The sequence below is a fragment of the Pseudorca crassidens genome, chromosome 12 (assembly GCF_039906515.1).
Source record: "Pseudorca crassidens isolate mPseCra1 chromosome 12, mPseCra1.hap1, whole genome shotgun sequence".
Taxonomy (NCBI): Eukaryota; Metazoa; Chordata; class Mammalia; order Artiodactyla; family Delphinidae; genus Pseudorca; species Pseudorca crassidens.
The window spans coordinates 17,582,961-17,606,752 of record NC_090307.1 but is presented as its reverse complement, the minus strand read 5'-3'; the positions used below and the strand labels follow the sequence as shown (position 1 = coordinate 17,606,752).

Here is a 23,792-nt window from a genome sequence, read left to right as displayed (position 1 = left end):
AGTGTTTAACTCGTGGTCGACTCTGAATTGAATTCAGCAATTGGGTTTGTTCTAGAGTTGCATTAGGTGCTACCACTGAGCTGTGTTTGTATCCTGAATAATTTTATATCTAATCCCAAGGCTAAAAATGTTTTTCTCTTTCTTCCTGCCCCAAACCTTTGATTACCACTTTTCTTTACCAGCCTCTCCGTGCACGCCTCATGGAAAGAACATGTTTCCAGTTTTCTAAGTAATTTCAAACTTATGCGGAGTCCAAGAAAATGCACAGAATCTCAAAACTAATGGCGCGAGAAAAGAATGATTATGTGCGGAGTCTCCTGGGTTCACGGGGAGTCTTCTAAAATTCAGTAGCTATCTGGAGGTACTAGACCATTGCCAACATTTGAAGTTCAAGAATGGAGAGGTTCCCTGAGCATGGGATTGCTTCCACACGCTGCTTTGGGTAAAGATACTAAAGGTAAGTCTAATAAAGTGAGCCTAGAAGCCACAGGGTTGTTATTGCGAGGGTCCTCCAAATCATAAGAGCAGTAAGTACAGTCAAAGGCAGAAGAAATAAATACATCGGTGGTTAATAGGACAGATTTTGGTGCAAGGCTGACTGGGTTTGAATTCCACTTTATCTACTTACTAGCTGGGTGATTGGCAACTTACTTAACCTCTTTGGTGTCAGTCAGCCTATGCTAAATTATGCTGCAGTAACAAACAATTCCCAGATCCTAGTAGCATAAATAAACAAAAAAGTTTTACTTCTTTTTTACTTCTTTTGGGTTTTTTTTGGCTGCGCTGGGTCTTAGTTGCAGCATGTGGGGTCTTTGTTGAGGTGTGCGGGATCTTCACTGCAGTGCGTGGGCTTCTCTCTAGTTGTGGGGTGCAGGTTCTCTCTCTCTAGTTGAGGCATGTGAGCTCAGTAGTTGTGGTGCATGGGCTTAGTTGTCCCGCAGTATGTGGGATCTTAGTTCCCTGACCAGGGATTGAACCTGCGTCCCCTGCTTTGCAAGGCAGATTCTTTACCACTGGACCACCAACGAAGTCCCAAAAGTTTTATTTCTCATTCACTATGCCACCTCTCTACTCTGGTACCCAAGCTGAGGAACAAGCCTCTATCTGGGTGGGACATGCTAACTTTGCAGCAGAATGAAAAGGGAAATGGCAGAATCATGTAATGACTCAAAAGTTTCTCGTCAGAAGTGGTTTACATCACTCCTATCATATTTATTGGCCCAAGCAAATCACACAGCCAAACCAGGCTTCAACAAGGCAGGGAAGAGCAGCAAATACTTGAGAATCATACAATCTACTGTGAAGTTATCCTGTTTTCCCATGTGTAAAATTGGAATAATAATAGTATTTACTTCTTAAGTTTGTAATAAGATTCAATGGGATAATAGTTTTAAAGTGCCTAGCATGTCGTAAGTGCTAAGAAAATGTTAGCTATTGGTATGGCCTTGCTGATACATATCTGCAAGTGGTTTTCATTAAAAAAATTTTCTTATGAAAAAATAATCAGAGAAAAATACGGCATATCACACAAGCAAAGAGAAAAAGAATTAGAATCACTTTTAACCTGACTGTCAGTCAGGTAAGGAAAATATCATAAGTATTTTTGAGTATATCTTTAAGACTTTATACGCACAATCACATCACATCACACACACACACACAAACACACACACAGATGTATGTGACAAAAATGAATTATAACAAGTTGTATTATAATCTTTTTTTCCATCTAACTCTAATGTAACCACTTCCATGATAATAAAAATATATTCAATCCGTGATTTTAATCAGTTTCATAGTATTACATTCTTTGTATATAACATTTTCCTTCAAAAATACCATCCACGTACTATTCAGGATATGTAGATTTTTAAAATACTGTTTCCAAGTATTTGGAACTCACTCTGGTTAACAGTGGTTTGCTGCTCACTCTGCCCCATCTTTTCACAGTTCCGTCTTCTCAGGTTACATTTTTAGAAGTGGAATTACAGGTATCTTCCCAAGGCTTTTGACATGGATTGCCAAAAGGTCCTCCAGGAAAGCTCCAATTTGTAAATTTCACTAGCAGTGCAGCTCTCACTAAATAAGATTCCTTTTTTTTTTTTTTTTTTTACACTTTTTCCTATCTTAGAATCTAAGGGTGGCAAATGTCATCCCAGTTGCTACTTTAATTTACATTCCTTTGATAACAAATAAGGAAGAAATTTTCCTACAGTTTTTGGCTACTTATATTTCTTCTCATGTGAGTATAACTGTCTTTCAAATATACTCAAGAACTATTGTGATTTTCTTTTAAAAATTGCACTAAGTCAAAATGATCACAAATATTAAATGACACCTAGTAATTATTGTACATTTTGTTAGATTCAATAGTGGTATCGTAGTTCTGTAAGAAGTTGTCCATATTGTTAGAGATTCTTACTGAGGGACCAGCAGTGTATGGGTGTTCTCATTTTCCCACTACCTCACCAATGCTTGATACGGTCAGTCTTCAATTTCTGCTTTCCTGGTTGGTGCATAGTGTATTACATATTACATTGTGGTTTTAATTTGCATTTCCCTTTTGGCTACTGAGTTTGAACACATTTTTATATATTTATTGACCATTTAACCATTTGTGAAGTATCTGTTCAAGTATCTTGTTCATTTTACTATTGGAATATCGGCCTTTTTCTTGTTTTGTGAGAATATCTATATGTTTTCTACATATAAGCCCTTTGTCATTTATAAGTGTTGCATATATTGCAACGGTGGCTTGCCTTGCCACTCTGAAAACCGTCTTTTGATAAGTAGAACTTCTAAATTTTAACCCAGTCCAATTTATTAATCTTTTGTTTCATGGTATAGTACTCTGTGTATCCTGTTTAAGAAATCTTTGCCTACCGTAAAATCATGAAGTTATTTTTCTACGTTATCTTTTGGAAGGTTTTGGTTTCCCATTTAGGTCCCTGATCCATCTGGAATTGATTTTTTTGCTTAGTTGTCAAGGTTTCCTGCACCAGGTATTTAAAAAAACAAACAAACAAACAAACATCCTTTCCCCTGGTCTGCAGTGCCATCTTTGTAAAAATTGCAGTGTCGGCATATGTGTGTTTGTTTCTAAGCGTCCTATCTTGTTGCTTGGCCTATTTGTCTATCCTTTTGCCAATTCCACACTGTCTTAATTGGCCTAGCTTTATACATCTGGATATCCAGTAATAAAAGTTTCTCTGCCTCATTTTTCTTCTTTAAGTGTCCAATCCCTACAAGGGACTGTATATATATTACTTCTGGGGTTTAGCCCTTTGGGTCCTCACTGTAACACGTGGTGGTGTTTAGGAGCCCCCCTTCCTTGCTGTGCCCCCAAATTTTATCTCGCAGTCATACATGCTCTACTCAGCTTCGTGGCCGCTCTCTCTTGAAACAAGCAGGTGCTTCTGTGGACAAACTAGCCCTCCCAGTGCCAGGCTCAACACTCTAGGCTTCCTTCTTCTGCTGGTTCTTGGCCTCATGATTCTTCAGTCATGTCCTGTGAGCCCTCCAATACCTCAAACTGGTATATTTTAGGTTATGTCCGGCTTCTCTAAGTGAGAGGTTTAGTCTGAATTATCTAGTCTGCCATTACTGAAGACAAAATTTCTAACCCTTTTAACATTTAAGTATATTTGGAAATGTTCACAGTACAATAATTTTTTTAATGCAAAAAAAGAAAGGAATCTCAAATCCACAGGACTTTGGGTCATTACATAACTCCTGCGTCATTAGCTACCAGACATGACTGCACACCATTGAAGTGCTAACACAATGTTCTGATTCTGGCCGAGGTCCTCAGATTGGAAATGCCTGAGGCTCACAGATGCCACTGGAACAGAGGCAGGGTCTGGAGCCACACCTGGAGATGGTGCCACCTGCACCAGCACTTCTGACATTTGACCAGCCCAGACAGGTTAGGCAACTCAGTGCCAAGTACTTAGAACTAATATGGAAAAAACGCTTAACTGACTGAAGTTTTTCATTTTCAAAGGACTTCTCTGGGCTGTGTCAGAAGCACCTCATATAGATACCCATGTCACTGTGCGAGGTCTTTTGATATTCTCATAGGCGGATTTTTGTATGCAGAAAAGACTGTTTCAAGTTTTGTTTTAGAAATAAGATTTCCAATTTCTTACTAATGGATGCTAACATTTAATGGGTTCTTATCATATAGCAGGGACTATTCTAAGAGCTTACATCTACTACCTTATTTAATGCTCTATTAATATTCTGCTATTAATGTCAGCATGTCCATTTTATAGGTGAGAATACCGAGGCACAGTCAGGTGAATCTACCAGCCCAGGATCACACAGCGATTCAATGGCAGTGCCGGTTTTAAACCCTGGCAGCTTGGCTCCAGCAACAGTAGAGCTATGCTCCACTGTTTCTCCTTAAAGAGCCAAATTTGAAAACCTGCTTCTAAGTTATGCTTCTACAATTAGCTTATAAATCTCATTATTCTATGTGTAAGTCTAACACATTTTAACAACCACTTTAAGGGAGACTTTGATGCATGGTTGATTCAATTTATAAACTTGGTTAATTAAATTCCCTTAAACATTTTAAACTGCAGTTATAAATTTACTATGTTCTCTTTCCTTTTTAAGTACCTCATCTGACTGATTTAACAAACAAAACCCTCCCAGCTACTTACATTCTTATAAATCTAATAAATTAAACTTCTGAGTGTGGTGAACCCTAAGTTCTCCTAAATGTTTTAACCCTGTATGTTAATTTTATAAAATCTCCATTTAAGAGCATAAGCCTCATGAATCGCTCAGTTCCCATTTTAAACTAAGATTACAAGGCTGAACTGTTTCTACAGAAGACAAATTCTCTTCAACTTTAGAAAATTAAAATACCAAATATGCAAAGAATTCCCTGATATGAAAATATCAATGCTACCAATTTGATTCTTTTAAACATTCTTATTTTTAATTTTAAAAACTTCTGAGTTAAAACATGCCTGCACTCTAAGGAAACAATTTTGTCCTAAACAAATTTGGGGGTTACCTTCCCTGGCTTTTTTTTTTTTTCTCTCTCTCTCTACTGGAGAGGATTCTTAAATGACCAAGGGTGTTAACCAGAATTTGACCAGACTCTTGTTTGCAACTCCAACGTCCAGGATAAAGTCATGTTTGCAGTCACCACTCCTGGCTTTCAAAAGTCCAAGAATGGAGTGGGCATGTGGTCCTGATTCTCCCGGGGTTATGATTTTAGCTAATTTTTAAGTCATGCAGTGTCTATAACCTCTCCTCAGGTAACCTCATATTTGATTGGGTTCAATAATCTATTTGCTACTCCATTCCATTCTGATCCATTTTTTTTTCTTCTTCGCTGTTAGAACTATGCAACTTATATGGATATTAATATAATAACTGAATTCTGTGTGTCTCCAATGGCTATGTCTGACTCAAATTATAACTTCTGCAATATTCACGCATATATACGCAACACTCACCCACACGCCCCAAGATATTTTTAGGCCCACCTAGTATCCTAGACAAACTATTGACCAGTTTTGAATATCCAAAGAATCATAAGTCTAAGCATTTGCTTAGGTGAGTTCTAAGAGAAATGAATAAGAACATTTGCATAAATTAAATGTGAAGATACTTGCTAAAGAAACATGGGTTTGACTGAAGATTTGAAATGAAATTTCTCACTTAGCTTGGGAATTGCAAATCAGTTGGTCTCACAATCTCCACCCATACCCACACTCGACCAGGAAAATATTCCCTTTTTGCTTTAAGACTTTTAAAGACAATGTGAAGGATTCAGAAGTTCATTTTCTCTCCTCCAGACTCAACGCATAAGCCCCCTGTACTTGCATTATCATAAAGCCATGGTAATTGCTTGAACATGTTCATTTATCCTGCAATGTGCTGGTTTTATCTGCCTGTATTTAAAGGATTGAAGGGGTGACAGGGAACAGCTAGAGAGAGCAGTTTGGTCTGCGAATGCAGAGAGCCTGAGCTCAGACATGGATGTGTGAGGACTCAAGTTTTCTTGAAATGGAGCAGCTCACTGCCTGGCTGGCACTGAGTCTACTCTGCCCTCTCCTTTCTCTCCTCCCTCCTGCTGGGGCTTCCCTCACCACTAGCTCTCACACACTCTCTCTCCCTTCCTCCTTACCTGCTCTCTGCTCTCTCACCTACCCTCCCTCAGTCCAGAGACTGCAACCCTGCAGAGAGTGGTAGATAGACAACCCCTGCTCCATCAAAAAAAAAAAAATCTTATTACAATTGCTACAATCAGAGCCAGGAGCCGTTTGAACGCCCGTATGGATAATCACAGCTGGGACTGCATAAGCAAAACAAGAGCTAGTGGACAGTCAGAGACCATGGAAAACCCATCGATTGTTGCTGTGGCTTCTTTCCATAGCACAGAATGAGCGTGGAAGAGCTGAACTCTGGGCAATTTCGAGCAAACAATATGCTGTAGAGCGTTATTTGTAGGCCCTGAAAATCGAAGTGGAACCCCCAGCTCCCCGTAGAACATGCTTCGTTAGTGTGGAACAAAGGGCTGGTGCTGGCTGGGGACTGCAGTGCAGTGGGGAGGGGGGGTGCAGCAGGTACAGTGGAAGCTCAGGGAGGCTGTGTGGGCCAGTCCCTGCACCAGAGAGGACTCGGAGATACAGGAGAGCCAGCCTCCTTTCTCAGTGCAGGGGCTGCCATTCATGAGGTCACAGATGGCAGCCCTGATGCTCACTAGCTGGGTAAGCTTCTGCGGCCTTCCATCCGGGGTCCTGGGTTTCCCTTCTGCCTCCAATGCAGGGTTCTTATGAGGACCAAGTATGACTCAGCGATGTAACAGCATCTATTTCATATGCATTGATATGATTTTAGAGATCTGCCTAGCACCATGATGGGGCCTAAGTGTGCATCAGGGACCAGCATGGTCAGGCCCCAGAGGAAACAGATGGCACCGTCAGTCAGGGTATCTGGGGGAGAGCTGAGGAAGGGACTCTCGCAAAGAATGAACAGGGTTAAGGGAAAGCAGCAAAGGAGGGCAAAACACCAGGGGTTAAGCCCAGCAGAGAGAAGTTCCAGCCCTAGGTCCAGAGGAGGAGACAGGTTCCCGAGCTTGGAGAGAGCTGCAGTTGTAGCTGCAGGAGAGGGCTGCCCCACAGAAGCTGTCGCCTGTGTTAGGTGAACTCAGTTACTCCAAAGGATGACCCATGCAAGGAGGAAGTTGGGGTGGAGGGGTGAGTACCCTGACTGCACTCTCATCTCAGCCTCTGATCTCCCGGTAGAGACTTGTATTGGCCTGGCCCAGCCCAGCCGGAAGCCAGAGGACAAGGAAGACCATCAATGCAGACCTCCTGGGCCCGCCTCCCAGGACCAGAGCAGGTACAGAAGCATGGAAAGTAGTTCTGGAAATGGCCAGTACAGCAGCCCTGTTCCGTGTCCCTAGCCAACCCCAAGCATTACTCTGATACTTATCCACTCACAGGTCATTTGTCCACATTAGACTCCTTGGAAACAGGGCCTATACTGACTGCAGTGGATTCAACAAGTAAGAAGTAGTTGGAAGGTTCGGGGCTGCTGGAGTAGGTCCCACAGGAACAATGTCAGAGCAGCCTTCTCTGTGAGTCTCTTGGGCTTTCTTTTATGTTGTCACCTCATGGTGACGTGATCCAGGCATCTCAACATTCTAACCTCAGTACCTAACATGGTCCCTGGAACACAGAGGATGCTCAGTAAATTAGGAGTGAATGAAGGAACGATGGCCCGACCACCAGCTGGAGATGGTCAAGGGCAGAATGCTTCCTTGGCCTGTGAGCACAGTCCTCTTAGGAGACTCTGAGCAGAGTCTACACACCAGTAGAGCTCAGAGACCTTCAGGAGACTCAACCTGTGTTGGCGAAAGTCACTGCACCAGAGGCTCCCCTGCTGCGCCCCTTCTATCCTGAGCATACCGGCACCAGGACAGCTGAACTCCACGCGGTCTGCTCCCACTGTGTCCCCACTGTTACCCTGAGCTCCTGAGAACAGACCCCACTCTCATCCATCCTTGTCACTCTCATGCTCAGCTGACTAACAAGTAAGTCCAACCCCCGTTTTACAGGCGAGAAACTGTCTCAAGATCCTTGTTTTCTAGTGCAGCAGATTCTACACAATCCTCCTACAGAGAAAACAACCATAGGCTTCAGGCCTCGGGGAGAAAGGAAAAAACAGTCTGCTCCCATGGTCTCCCCACTCCCAACCTTTCCCCCCATCCCACAGCCAGCTGCTTGGAAATACAGGCCTTTCCATGGGCTCTTGATTCTTAAAAGAAGAGGAAGAAGAAGAAGGGATGGGTGAAGGAGAAGAACTAGAAGAAGAAATCATGCCCCAAACTCCTAGGTTGATTTAGAGGAGCTCAGATATGTGCCTCACATACCAGTTCCTTCAGCCACGGGCCACACTGACCAGATCACTCCTCGGGGCAGGAGGCAGGGTCAGAGGGGGACCAATGCCCCAACCCCTCTTCCAAGTTTTTCCAGGAAAATGTTAGTTCCAAAGAGTGGATACTGGACCTTCTCTTCAAACCATCAATTCACAGGATTCTCCCAGAGAGGAGAGCAATAGGGTAGAGCCAAATGCAACAAAATGACATTTGTCTTGAAGAACAAACTTGCTTCATTTGCACTGCAAAGCATTTTAAGCAATGAACTGGGTTACTATATTGATTAACTACAAGATCACCCATAAACAACAAACCCAACATAGAAATGCATTTCTATATCACATCAAATCTAGGCTGGTGCAGGGCCCCCATCTCCTGCTGTCCTGTTGGCTTGTCATTTCCAGGGTGTTTATTTTGTCCATATACTTCCGAGTGATTACCAGCACGTCTGTACAACTGCCAGCAGGAATGCTGGGGAGGGGAAGGCAAGGGCACACCCCTCCCTTTAAGGGCAAGACTTGGAAATGTACACACTGTTATTTCCACTCTCATTCTATTGGACACATTTTAGTCACACGGCAACCCTTAGCTGCAGGGGAAGCTGGGAAATGTAGTCTTTATTCTCAGTGGCCTTGTTTCCCAACCAAAAATTATTTCACTCTTTAAGAAGAAGAAAAAATATTTTTAGGGACAATTACAGTCCCTACTGTAGTTGCAAACATAAAAACATGTATGTTTCACATACAAATACAGATTTTAAATTTCTCTTTAAAAAGTTGAAGGATCTGACAATATTGGGAGATATTGCTATGGGGTAAGAATCAGCAGGACTAAGTAAAAGCTGAGCCAATGGGGCAAGGTCTACCCCAGTTCCTACCTGGAACTAAGGAGAGTCTGGAACTGAATGATGCCCTTAGGGGCAGGGTAAAGTAACAGTTTGGATTAATCCAACTCCAAGAGATTAACCCTTTTCTAGTAGAGGGTTCTACTACACAGCTCACTCTCACCACCATCTGCACATCAGTGCTGTAAGAACAAGAGTGCTTCGAATCAATGTTAAACCAAAGAATTCATTCATTCATTTTCTTCAACAAACATTATGTGTGTACCTACTTTGTGCTAGTCCTGGTACTAGGCCCAGGGACACAAAGAAGAATATGACACAGACTTTGTCTTCCAAAGAGCTCTTATTTTTTTTGAAACATTTATTTTGGGGATCCTCAAGGTATTTTTAAAATTAAATGAGTTCCTATATTAAAATATGTGAATCAATCCTCCACTGTGAGCTCATCATAATAGGAGGTATCAGGGACATAGTTACGTAGTTTAAGATAAGACCCAGTACCTGATGACAAACTAGAGAATAAATAAATAGTCCCGAAGGGTTTCACTGTGGGGAGTTTTGAGGCATTTCCTCCTACCGTCCTTCTTCCCACTTTCCCAAGTGTATATTTTCAGTATGGAGGACGACATGTTTTATGGATTAAGAAACCATGTTTTCCTCCCAAACATGCAGCACATTTCTTCTCTTAAAGGTTAGCTGCTTCAAGACAGAAGACATTTCTCTGGCAGTTCCATTAGTTTCCACTGGTGGTTGAATCATCGCCATTGGGGTTGGGATGGTCACAGCACATCATTCTGTAGATCATCACATGACAAGTCTTTTGGGCTAGAACTTCAATTGTGACTGTATCATCAGGTAATCTACTTCTGACCCATAAGTGAACTTGGAGCAAGTATAAGAGGAATGACACAGGACCAGATTTGTTCTGATTCCCTTGGCACGGACTTGGCGAGATAGAAAAATGGCAGACTTCCTTGTCTCACCCCCTACCCCTACCTGGAGATCCTCCACAAGTTCTCTACTGTTCAGTCACTCTGAGGACTAGTTACAAGCACTGCTTTGGGATCACATAGCTCTGAGTTCAAATCTCAGCTTTACAGCAAACACGCTGGGAGATTTTGGAAACATTACTTAATCTTTCTAAAGTACAGCTGGCTTCTGTCTAAAATGAAGATAATTATGGTAACAATACAAGATTGTTGATAGGAATCATTCATTCATTCAACATATTTTGAACTCCTACTATGTTCTAAGGACAATGTTCTAGCACTGACAAATTCCTACTTTCATATAACTTATATACTAGAGAAATAAATGAGTTAATGCCTGAAAAGGGTTAAGTCTGGTGCCTGAAATGTGGTCAGAGCATTATTATAAGGGAAGTTAGCAAAAGTGTCCACTGTGTTCCAGGAGTTTGAATACCCCCAGGGTCCAGGGAAGAGACTAAAGAGAAAGTTCTACTGCCTGAGCCCTCAGAGGGAAAAACTTCTGCCCACTCATTCACGCTTAGAGTCTACGGACTCCATGTGTTGCCCACAAGAGGTCTTGCATCTTACAAGAAGATGCCTAGAAATTCTGAAGAACAGAGACCCCCGATATATATATATATATTTATATATATATATAAAAATATATATATATTTTTTAAAGCAAACAAGGAATGCTTAACCTTATGCATAAAATACCATGGTTAAGCTTCAGACACTGAGATGTTTTGGTAAGTAAGATATTTGGTGGCAGGAGCTTCCTAGTGCCCTCGGATCACAGTCATAAAGGTAACGACCCCTCTGCTTCCACATAAAACTAAACCCTCCTTGACGCCTTATCCCAAACAGGATACAAGGCAGCTTCCCTCCCTCGGCCTTCAGGGAAGTTGGCCCAAACGTGGAAGCAAGCCTACTGGCATTGCAGCTTTTCAGTGCACTGGGGGCATCTGCATGCCAAGCTGGCTCAGAAGCTATTAAAAATGGAGAAGTACCGAGAAGCAATTCTTGGTGGGCGCAGGTGGGAGAGGGTAGGCAGAGGCTCGTTCCCAGCCCTCCTCTCTGCCATGGGAATCACAAGCACATGAATAAACAACATGGGCCTGGAACAGCAATGCAGGGAAAGGATGAACCCGCTTTTGCCTGAGGCCCCATGTACCAGCGGCCAAAGATTTCCAGGAACATCAAACCTGCCTGGCTGGCTTCCCTGGAAAAGAAGGGAGTCCCGAGAAGTGGGCAGAGGTGTCCTGGCCCCCAGCCCCTCGGTAATAATCAAGATCAGCCCCAAGCAGAGGGTGTCAAGTGGGTCTCGTATTTATGACGATACCAGCAGGGGAAGAGCCGGGAGCAACTGGCCCTGTGGTTTATTAGTAGATCAGCCGCCCAGGTTGGCCAGAAAGAGGGTCCAGAAAATTAAATGACCGACACAACAGACCTAAGAAAGGGGAACAGAGTAGACCACAGCACCTCCCCTCAGAGCCTTGGGGTTCCTTCAAAGACCTCTCGCATTTTTGCTTGGTTTGAACTTAAATGTTTTCTTTAATATATTAGTTTAAACGGGTTTCATTGATTATCATAAGATAAATGATGTCACTTTGAAAAACATTTTCTCTCTTTCATCATTTTAAATAAAGGGGACAATACATCAAACGGCAAAAACTCTCCTCAGGTTGGGGTTCTTTCTGGGCCTATATATTTTGCAACATAAATTTTTCAACTCACTGGAAAGAGACACAGAATGGGAAAGAAAAATGTAAGGGGGGCTTCACTGATGGCGCAGTGGTTGAGAGTGCGCCTGCCGATGCAAGGGGACGCGGGTTCATGCCCCAGTCCGGGAGGATCCCACGTGCCGCGGAGCGGCTGGGCCCATGAGCCATGGCCGCTAAGCCTGCGCGTCCGGAGCCTGTGCTCCGCAACAAGAGAGGCCACAACAGTGAGAGGCCCGTGTACGGCAAAAAAAAAAAAAAAAAAAAAGTAAGGGTTCCCTCTGCTCTTCTTGTCAATCTCCTTGAAGTTGAAAATCCATCTTGCCTGGCCTGATGCAGGCTGATTGCCAAATTGGGTTGCTGTCGCCTCACTTTCCTACTTATTTAGCTTCTTGAAGGGTCTCCAGGCCTGGCTCGAAAAGGGCCACAGAGGGGTTGAAATGGGCTTTTTCTTGGGTCGATGCAGGTGGGCCCGAGGTTACCTTGCCCACTGTATCCATGGCAATCATTTGCTCCCAGCAATGAACCCCGTCTCTGCCATCGGGCCCACTGGACAGGGGTGCTCCCGTCAGGGGTCGAATGGCCAACTGTCTGCTGGACTCTTGCACACCAGTCACCAGTCCCTCAGCCATCGGGGTTGGGGAGGAGTTGAAGCAACTTTTTCTTAGGTGCCTTGACTACCTTATCTTATATGAGTCATTTCCCAGATGCCTGTCAGCTATTCTGAAGACAAAATTGGGGAAATGGCTTCTATTCTGATGACATAAAATGCCCTTAAAGGCAAAGACTTCAGTTCATACCAGATTTTTGTATCCAACCTTCAGGAGCAGCTGTGGCTCCTGGAGCAGCTGTGCAGTAGGACGCAGTGCCCTGAACTTGGACCCAGGAAGCTGGAGTGTGAGTCCAGGAGCGCCCAGACCTGCCACTAACTTATCACATAAACCAGGCTAGTCACTCACACTGCTCACTCTGCAGGGAGCTGTTGCGAAGACCAAATGAAACCATGATTCTTTCTGGCCACAAAAGATTTGAGGAAACAGCTCCTGAGAAAACAGGACTTGGGGTTGAGGGAGCAGCAACCAGGCCCTAATGGTCTTGGAGGTACAGGAAGAGCCTCCAGGCTGGGACGCCCAGCTTCCTCTGAGTGTGGGTCTCACATTCACAGCACAAGTGTGAACACTCAGGAAAGTCTTCCGTAGAAGTTCTAGAAATGTCATACACGTGGAGCCACTTCCCTGCTCAAAAGCTACCCATGGTTCCAAATACGTGCCAACCTGCCCGCCCAGGCTTCCTGCCTCCTTTCCAGTCAGACTGGTCTCCTCACCGCCCCAGAAGACGACTTCCACTCCCCCACAGCTCCCCCAGAACACCTTTCTTCTTGGGGCCCAGATTCCCCTCAGTCTCTGTCTGGGGAGCCCGCTCTCAGCAGCCCACTCCACCTGGACCCCTGCTTTGGAGCTGACACTCACCATCATGCTCACCAGGCAAAAATCAGGTGCTGCCCTCATGGGAGGGTTTTCTGAGCTGTGATTTCAACTCTTGGATTAAGATTTAACTTTTTCTGAGTTTTTACCTTGTAGGTAAAAGCCAAGTAGGTTGGAAGCTTTTCAGGGGGGCGAGAACTGTATCTAATTCATCTTTGTATCCCCTGGCAGACAGGACGTATTTAATCAATGTGCCTGGAGAGATCAATATGGAAATCTTTCCATCTCTAGAACTTTGTTCAGACCCCAAAGAACAGAAGAGAGCAGAAGACAGTCTCCCTCAGTGACCTGGTGGACAGCTCTCATGGGCTGTGACTACAGGCCTGGAAAACAACCCTGTACCTCAATTTACACCCTCCTCCCCAAGGCCTGAAATGACTCTAAGTGATGTCCCACAGGTCACATAGCAGGTTTCACAGAACCAGTGAGGTAAAGCCCGGCCGAGAGCCTTAGCTCCCTCCCCCTCCTCCTTCTCTCTCTCTCTCTCTCTCTCTCTCTCCACTCCCCACCCCCATTTTCATCTACCCTGACACAGGCTGTTTACCTATACCTTGATGTCGCTTAGGAATATCGCTAATGTTTACGGAGCGCCAACCGTACGCTCGGCACTGTGCTCACGACTTCCCACGTGCTATTTCACGGAATCCTGACACCAGCCCTTTGAGACGGCTTCTAGTTCCCACTTTAAAGGTACTGAAAACAGCAGTGAAATCGTTGCCCAGAGTCACTTAGGTAGGAGATGCAGGACTTGGCCCCCTTCGGCCTTATTCTAAAAGCCTCTGTATTTAGATTCTCCCTCTTGGTGGGGGAGGGAGGCAAGGTGGGATGCGTGAACCTGCACTGTCTTCATCTTCATAAAGTCCAGGAGCCAGGATGCAACACTCCATTGTGGTTATCCCAGAGAAGACCAGGAAACCAAAGCCAACCCCGGCCGCTCAGGAATCGGGAGCACAGCGTATCCTTATCCACACCCGAAGGGGTGAGTGACAAGAGCATGCAGTCTTATAGAAACTCTCTCTACTACTAACCCACAGAGCATGTACCACATCCATTCACTCACTCGTCTATACAGCAAGTGTTTCCTGAGCATCTACTATATTCCAGGCCCTGTGCTAGGATCAAGGGGTAAAAAGTAATCAATGCACGGCCTTGAGGAGCTCACTACCTAGTGAGAAAACAGATACGCAGACACACAATTACAGAGGCGAATCCAGGACTGAGTGGTGTTTGTGGGAGCCCGGAGTGGGGAGAGACCAGCTGGGCGGGGAGGTCGGGGGCCGGCGGGGGGGCTCCCGCACGGCCGCCGGGGTTCTGCTTTCTGTCCTCACAGAGCTTTATGCATGTTCACATCTGATCCCCCCTGCCTCTGCCCATTTCCCCACCCTCTTCCCTGACCCTGACAGATTCCACCCTGCTCTCCAAAGAAGGGAAGTGTGACTCACAGCTCAGATGAAAAGCTCTGGAAACTCCCACAGAGAGCAGCTCCGAGTCTCCTGGAGCAGCAGAGGTGTGGGAGGGATAAGATGAAAGGGAGGAGGGAAGAGTGGGGAGGGGAGAGATCCTGCAGCCAACCACGTACCTGGCTCTCTCTGGCTTTCTCTCTCTCTCTCTGTGAATCTCCAGAATGTGTAATCTCTGACCACTGCTGGAAACAAACAAAAACAACTGAATGCATTAAATATATATACACACATACACAAATATATGCACATATGTATATATACATACACACACATACACATATATGCACATACACATATCAGAGCCTCCGGCTTCCCCACCAAGCTCAGTGCCCCTTATTCTGTCCTCTCTATGCACACCCCAAAATGTTCAAAACCCCAGCTGGAGGTGGTTTGGGATCTTATTTGGCTTTAAGCCACCAGGAGCCCATCAGCAGGCTTGCCCAGTCCCTTGTCTGAGAAGCCATTATGGGAGAAGTTAATTCAGCACAGCCAAGTTCAGGATGATGGAGACAGATGAATCAATCAAAATATTCATTTATATTTGATGAACAAGAACTTTAAATGAATGAATGAATAAATGAAACTTTACCAAGGCCCTCCTATGTACCAGGGCCTGTGCCAGAAATGTTTGAGTATAACTTATTTTAATCCCCACACTAACTTTATGAGGTAAGGATTATTACCTTCATTTCAATGGCCAAGATTCTGAGGGTCAGAGTGGGTAAGTTTCTTTTCCAAGATAACATAAAAATGCTATTAAGTGGCCAAACTGGAATTTAGTGGATTCTCCATTGTTCCACAGCTGAAACCAAAATTGTGTGCTCTGTCAGATGGTAGGCACATGGTGGAAGTGTAAAAAATAGAAGATATAGACTTATATTTGAAGAGCTCACAGATTGGCAGAGAAGGAGAAAATGCCCTTCAGGTACAATGGGAATTGGAGGGCAAGCACAGAGCATATGATGATGCATGTCACGGGGATTCAGGAGGAGTGCTTACTTCCTGCCCAGGGTCTAGCAAATGCTATGTGGAAGCACAGAGCTCTGAGCTTAGAACTTGGTGGGTTCTTAACGAGTGCCAGGTTGGTTTGGTACAGGTCTAGGTGAATCAGTGTAGGAGCAAAAGACAGCCCAGAAACAGGCCCATGGGTAAAAATAGTTTACATTAGCATTTCAAGTTAGTGGGCATAGGATGACTTTTAGTCAATAACTAGTTTGGGGACAACTGGCTAGCAATTTGCTAAAAAGAAAAGCTTTGTACAGTACCTAAAAACAAATTCCAAAAGAATTAAGGATTTACCCTGAAAGAACTAGGAGAAAATATAGGTGAATATCTCATCTTAGAGGAGAGAATTTTCTAATTATGTTTGCAAAGGAAGTTTTACAAGTAAAAGAACAGATAGTTTCAACTCCATAAAAATTTTAAACTCCAATGTAACAAATCAAGTACTGTTGAGGTTTAAATGATACACAACAAACTGGGAAAAACATGAAACAAATGTGAGAGATAGAGGTTAGTATTCTTAAGCTAGAGGATGCAATTATAATCAATAAGAAAAGAAACTTCAATTTTTTAAAAAAATCATCAAAGTATACCAATGGCATAATTCCCAAAGAAGAAATGCAAATGACCAATAGGTTTATGAAAAAATGTTCAAATTCATTAAATATTTAAAGGCAAATTAAAATTTTAAATTGTAAAAGTGAGTGGGTTTTACATTTTTTCATTTTTTTTTTTTTGTTAAAAAAAGTAAGTATTTTTACATGGTCCCCAAATCAAAAAGCAAAGAATACAGTGAACCATTTTCCTCCCACCCTGTCCCCCTATCTGCCTGGGGCTCACCACACCCCAAACAGGTAACCACTGTTTGCAAACAAAAAGCAAAGAATACAGTGAACCGTCTTCCTCCCACCGTCCCCCCATCTGCCTGGGACTCACCACACCCCAAAAAGGCAAACACTGCTATGAATATTTGTGTACCCTTCCAGAGTTTATATACATATACACAAGCAAATATGCATTAGTATTTATTTTCCTCCCTTTTAAATAAAATACAGCATTATATATATACACATACATCCACAGTTTCACACCTAGCTTCTCCCTCTTAACAATATATGCTAGACAACGATTAATATGGGTATATTAAGGACTTCTCTATATAGCATTACATAGTTTTTTATTGTATAGATGTACAATAATTTATTTAGATGGTTTCCAGTCTTTTACTCTTGCAAACAATGCTGTAATGAATAACCTTGAACATATGTCATTTCCCAAATATGCCAGGGTGTCTGGAGAATGAATTCCAAGAAGTGAAATTACTGGGACCAAGGGTATATGTATTTTTAATTCAGGAAATGTTGCCAAATTGCCTTCTATAAGAGTTTTACCAATTTACACACCCACATAAAATACATGAGTGTGCCTGTTTCTCCACAGCCTTGCCAACAGAGTGTGATACCAAATGGATGAGTAAAAGGTGCTATCTCACGATAGTTTCAATTTGCATTCCTCCTGTTGTAAGTGAGTCTGGGCATCATCCCATATATTAAATAACCATTTTATCTCCTTTCCTATGAAATGTATGTTTATGTTCTTCAAATTGTTCCCAATATTTTCTTTATAGGATAATATCTAGGGAGTATCAGAGCACAAGGACTCAGACACAGACTATAAATAAGGGTCAAAATTGATTTAAAAAAAGTCTTATTCAGGGGTCATTTGGCACATATATCAAAATCCCTAAAATGTAAATATTCTTTGACATAAACTCCATTTGCAGAAAGTTATCATAAAGAAATAATCAGGGACTTCCCTGGTGACGCAGTGGTTAAGAATCCACCTGCCAAAAAAAAAAAGAATCCACCTGCTAATGCAAGGGACAGGGGTTTGAGCCCTGGTCCAGGAAGATCCCACATGCTGTGGAGCAACTAAGCCCGTGCGCCACAACTACTGAGCCCACGTGCCACAACTACTGAAGTCTGCACACCTAGAGCCCGTGCTCTGCAACAAAGACAAGCCACCTCAATGAGAAGCCTGCGTACTGCAACAAAGAGTGGCCCCCGCTCGCTGCAACTAGAGAAAGCCATGCTCAGCAACAAAGACCCAACACACACAAAAATAAATAAATTTATTAAACAAAACAAAAAAGAAATAATCATAGGTGTGGAAAGATGTGCACGTGATCCTCCAAGCATTGTTTAAGTCAGAAAACTATATAGAATCTGCCTCTCTCTGGATTCCCTTGGGGGCTCACTTATGTTTCTCTCTGCATCTTTCTGCTTTTTTCTTTAACCTGGTTTTTCTGATGCCTGTCAATGTCAATCACTGATGGTTGCCTCAAAATGGTTGCCCCAATATGGCAACCTCAATAGTCAAGACAATCTGCATTGGCTAACAGTGTTACATCAGGGCCAGTGCTGTCAACTAAGTGAGCCAGCCTCTCTGAATCTCAACTCCAAGTTCCTGGGAGAGGGAATATCATTGTTTCGGGAGGAGTCTGGGGCCAACTGTGGGTCTAGAAAATTGCAGTCTCTGGGGGAAGGGCTGCCATACTTCAATGGTGATGTTTGATGAAGAGATACTTGCCTAGCAGCTCTGAAAATAGAGCAGCGCCCTGGCAAGTAGAGCTTTGGGGCATCAGAAGCATGCATCCATTTACCACTTCTACCTGAACACGTGCCAGAAGCACGTGGACCCTTCTTACGCAGAGCAGGTAAGAAGGGTCCAGACCACAGATGTCTGAGGAAGCAAGATTGGTTCAGTGAGCAACAGTCGTTATTTAACTTATTATAATAATTATTTCTTCAGGGCTTCCCTGGTGGCGCAGTGGTTGAGAGTCCGCCTGCTGATGCAGGCGACACGGGTTCGTGCCCCGGTCCGGGAAGATCCCACATGCCGCGGAGCGGCTGGGCCCATGAGCCATGGCCGCTGAGCCTGCGCATCCGGAGCCTGTGCTCCGCAAGGGGAGAGGCCACAACAGTGAGAGGCCCGCGTACCGCAAAAAAAAAAAAATTCTTCAATTGGTTGGCATTTCAAAAACAAAGTTCATCAAACTAAGCCACAGTTCCTGTGATTTCGTGACTGAACCAGCAGCCACTTCTTATGAAGAAGGAAGAACACATCTCAGCCACTGTATGCATACTTGTAGTGAAAACATACTCTTTCCAATGTCCCGAGAGCATTCTGAACCTGCAAAACCTTCATGCCACTTTCGTTTTGTGAATGCCAAGAGGAGGCTTGCACAATTTCTTTGTTGGAGGAGAAAGAGCCCCTGGTGAATTGATGATTTTCCCCCAATTTCTCCTCAGCCCGGGGGACAAATTTGAGAGACATTTCAAAGTTATAAGACTTGGTGAGTAATCCGACGTAGTAGACAAAATAAAAGAGAAAATTATTCTCTGGGATTTCTAGCTTGGGAACTTGAGTAGATCACGCTAACACGGAATAATCCAGAGTGCAGAGAGTATCAGAGGCAGAAATCAATGTAGGGACAGGAGCAGAAGTCAATGGAATGGGCTCAGTTTGGGTCATGTTGATCTTGAGATAGCATCCGTCTACAGATGCTACAGGTCTGGAGATCTGTAGTGAGTCTTGAACTGAAATTTCAGCCATGGAGTATTCTAGTTTGGGTTCCTCCCAAAGGAGAACCTGAGACACAGACTCGGGTGCAGGTAGTTTAGTTGGGAGGTGATGCCACAGAGCAGAGTAGAGAAAAGTGTAGAGGGAGACGGGGCATGAAGAAAAGCCAGTAAAGTGTGCTATTGAGCGGCTTATGTCAGTGGGCAACTGGAGCTCAGTCTCACCGGAGATTCTCTGCAGTCACATGGTAGTAACCACTACAGAGCTATCCCTCTAAAGATGGGAAGCTGGAGGATTTATCCACTTACCACATACCCATCGGGTGAGGGCTGCACCCAGGAAGTGTCAACTCTTCCATGCTTCCTGCACTCAAATTTGGCCCTCTGCAGCGTCAGAAAAGGCCCTGAGGCAGGAGAGTGAAGTGACACCCAGAGCATTCTTATGTGTGCATGAGCTGTTCAGCACAGGTGCACTAAGATCCAGTGGGCTGAGGAGATGTGGTGCGTGTACATAGAGCATAGGCTACAGAAGTCAAGAGGATGTGGGTCATATTGGACATCATGGAGTGGATAAAATTGGTGAGTCTAGAGAGAAGAGAAGAGGCACACAGACAAAACCTCAGGACCCAGAGGAAAGGAAAAGGAGTGCTCGGAAAAGGAGGGTGATCAGGACAGTGTCGCATCAACCAAAGGAGACTCAGGAGGGAGAGATCAACAGCACCAAATGAGGGCTCGTTGAGATGGGTTGAGGTCATCGCTGATTTTGGTGGTAAGAGTGGAGACAAAAGCTTCATTTCCTCTGGAGACTAGATGTAATTTGAGGAAAGGGAGGTAGAGAGGTAAAAATGGTACATATGAACCTATTTGTAGGGCAGGAATAGAGACGTAGACGTTGAGAACAGACATGTGGACACCGCGGGGGAAGGGGAGGGTGAGACAAATTGGGAGATTAGGTTTGACATAAATACACTACCACATGTAAAATAGATAGCTAGTGGGAACCTGCTGTTTAGCACAGGGAGCTCAGCTCAGTGCTCTGTGATGACCTAGATTGGGGTGGGGGGGAAGCGGGGAAGGAGGTCCAAGAGGGAGGAGATATATGTATACATATAGCTGATTCACTTCATTGTACAGCAGAAACTAACACAACATTGTAAAGCAATTTTACTCCAATAAAAAAAAGAAAAAAAAAAAGAACTTTGGTTTTAAAGAGAAGGGGAGATATGCTGGTAGCTGGGAACATGTGGGTGGGAGTAGTGACATGCTGGTAAGCTTTAACAACCAGTTCTCAGGACACCAAAAATAAAGCCCTGATTTGTAGCATTTGCTGATGTCCATAGCGTAAATGCTCATGGCTGATTTCAAGCTACCAACATGATGTCAACTGTCTTGCAAAATTCCTGGTATTTTAACAATCAGGTCTTGTGAGCTGGTAGGAGTTATCTCCAGCCCACCAATGCATGGGAGTTAAAAAGTGTTGTTGACCAGCATTGTTGTTAATAGAAGAAAAGCCCATGGAGCAAGCCATGGAGAGGGAGCTATGGAAGATACAGGAGCAAGAGTACAGTGAAAATTTTTGGAGCCAAGTTCTGAAGGGGATGAAATAAGCACAGTGACCTTGGAATGGAGTAGAAATATGATTGAAGGCCATGAAGAGTTTGGAGGTACAATGTAAAGTGCACGCCTTGCCTGGGGCGGGGGGGCGCTTCCATTTTTAATAAAATAAATAAATATTTTTATAAATTAAAAAAGATACACCTGGGAAACCACAGACCTGGGTGTGCTTACCAGCTCCACAGCTTACCCCTGGGGAAATTGGGGTAAGTCACATAACCTCTCAAGCCTTAATTTCTTCACCAATGAAAATCGGATAAAATGCCTACTTCAGAGGATTCTCATAAGGGTTAAAGTGGTAAGTATGTGATCGTGAGTAGCTGAAAATAACAGCAGCTAGAGTTGGTTGAGCACTTAACCTCATGCCAGGCACAGACTTCCTGATAGTCTCATTACATCTCCCCAGTAACCCCATGAGAGATACTCTTTAATAGCCCAACTTAACAGGTGACAAAATGAGCTCAGAGAGGTCAAGGAACTTTTCTGAGTGCAGAGAGCTAGTACTTGATAGAGTTAGAATTTGAACTTGAGCAATTTGGCAACTATATCAACCACGACGCAAACCTGCTTCCCCCAGTATCTGGCACACAGAAGCCAGAAAGTGACAATGTTGTCCCTTTCATGAGAAGGGAGAGCAGGGCTTGGAAGAGCTCACAAGTGGCCCAGGAACAGTGTTCAATTAGAGATGAATGAAAGAATTGTTGCACAGTTTTCACAAGTGAGGTCAGAAATCACAAACTAGTCATGGTGCCGATCAACATGGCCCATAAATGCTTGTTGAACTGAATGAGAAGCTGGCTTCTTTCCCATGAGTCAGTTCTAACTGAGGTGCTGGAGGGACTAGGAGACCCTGAGACCCTAAGTTGGGGAGAGCAGGGGAGACACAGAGAGGCATCGTTGGCCAGAATGACAAGCAGAGGTTTACATGGAGATCCAGTGGGTGCAGCCCAACAGTGATTTTAACAACATTCACAATCAAACCTATTCCCACATCCATGTCAGTGTAGCCAAATTGTATTTCCAAAGACCCAATGGTCTCAGCACCTTTCCCCCAAAGTTTGGGATGAGATAAGAAAGGCAATTCCTTGAGTGTTCTGGAAACTTGAAGCCAAGACACCGACCCAAATGGCTGTCACCTGGTGTCAGAGAGCTAACAATGGTGGCTGGGTTCTGGACACCTGGCTGTGCTTATCTCTAAGTCGACTCAAACCCTGGTAACCCGACCAGATTGGCCACTCTGGGCAGCTTCTTGTAAGACTTGAAAATCAGAGAGATCCACAGCACAGAGTGTATGGCCTGGACTCTGTGCTTCCTGGAGAAGTTGTCTGCTTCCCACATGAGAAGACAGTCGAGGACTCAGAAAGCCACCTGGTTTTCTGTGCAGCTGTCGATGGTGTGAAGGCTGCAGTTTTATTTACTGCTCAGGCATCTGGTAAACCAAGGCCAGTGTTTCACCTAAGAGCAGCCATCAGGAAAAAATGTCAATAGGCCTCATCTTTGCCTCCTGGCAACAAAACCCTTCACTGGTTCATCTTCCACAGGGAGTGGTTCAGGAGAGCTTCCAGCCCACGGGCTTTGAGTGGTAGGAGTCACCTCTCACATCCTGTAACAAGGAGATTGCAGGCAGGCCCGGCAGCTGTGTGTATGACAAACTGTCTCATATTTTTTAATGAAAAAATGATGCTTCATCTTTATAATGACAGAGAACGTGGAGGTGGCTTACAGTAATATATGCCCTTTTTAATACATGGATCGTCATCTCAGGGCAATGGCAGCATGAAGGATGGAGCCGCAGACAAAAGGTTAATAGAGCACTGGGCCTTTTTTAATTGAAAAAAATGACTGAGGGACCCCACAGCAGACCGAGTGGTAATAGTATTACAGACTGTAAGTACCGTTCCGGAAACTTACTATTCATCCGGGGGGAGAGCAACGGACACCAGCACATGTCACCAAGCCTCAGCATGAGGGGGAGTCCATTCCCCAGGAGGTTAATAAGCAACACAGTGTTTCTCAAAAAGATATATACTTTTAAAAATACACCTCTCTCTTTTTTATTGTTCTTAATTTACTATTACTTCTAAGAAATAAACACACCATGTGTTGGCACAATTTGAATCAATTCTTCTCTGTCAATGTGTCTGACCCAGATTTAGTCAGGTTTTCCAAGGCTAGTCTCACTCTGGGCAAAATTTTATTTTGTCAAATATTTTAACTTCAAAGAGCACTTTGTAAGAAGGATCCAGTGTGGACGAGAAAACGAGTCATTTGTGACGGGCTCAGGATGCACAGATGAGATAATGAGCGAGGAAGTGCTTTGAGGGCGTGAACACATAAACATGAACTTCTCTTTCGGCTTGATCTTCAAGCCGATCTTAATGTTCACATTAAGATTTTCAAACTCTCCCGGGGTGACTGGAAATCTGCAGCCTTTTAAGTCATGTGGTACGTGGGGCTGAGTCCAGGAATGGGTCATGGGAATGACTCGGCCCAAAATAAACAAGGGGTTTCCATTTAACCCTGAGCTTCTCAAGTGCTTCACAACCAAACATGTCGAGCCTATTCAGCGGAGGACCTGGGATCTGACTAGGCAATGGAAGGGTTAGCCATGGAGCTGATGATGGGACACAAAGGGGCCTGTCACAAAACTGCCGCAACTCTGGAAGGACTGATCCCTTCAAGCCTACTATGCTTCTGCACCCCTCCTGGCT

At 44.0% G+C, this 23,792-nt stretch overlaps 1 long non-coding RNA gene across 1 annotated transcript in view; it reads right to left on the bottom strand.

Moving 5' to 3' along the window:
- Positions 1-23,792, bottom strand: part of LOC137204095 (uncharacterized) — an 88,228-nt gene that overhangs the window by 44,415 nt on the left and 20,021 nt on the right. Inside the window, exon 2 of the long non-coding RNA XR_010933419.1 lies at positions 15,001-15,063. This is a non-coding gene — a long non-coding RNA (uncharacterized lncRNA). The remainder of the gene's footprint in view (positions 1-15,000; positions 15,064-23,792) is intronic.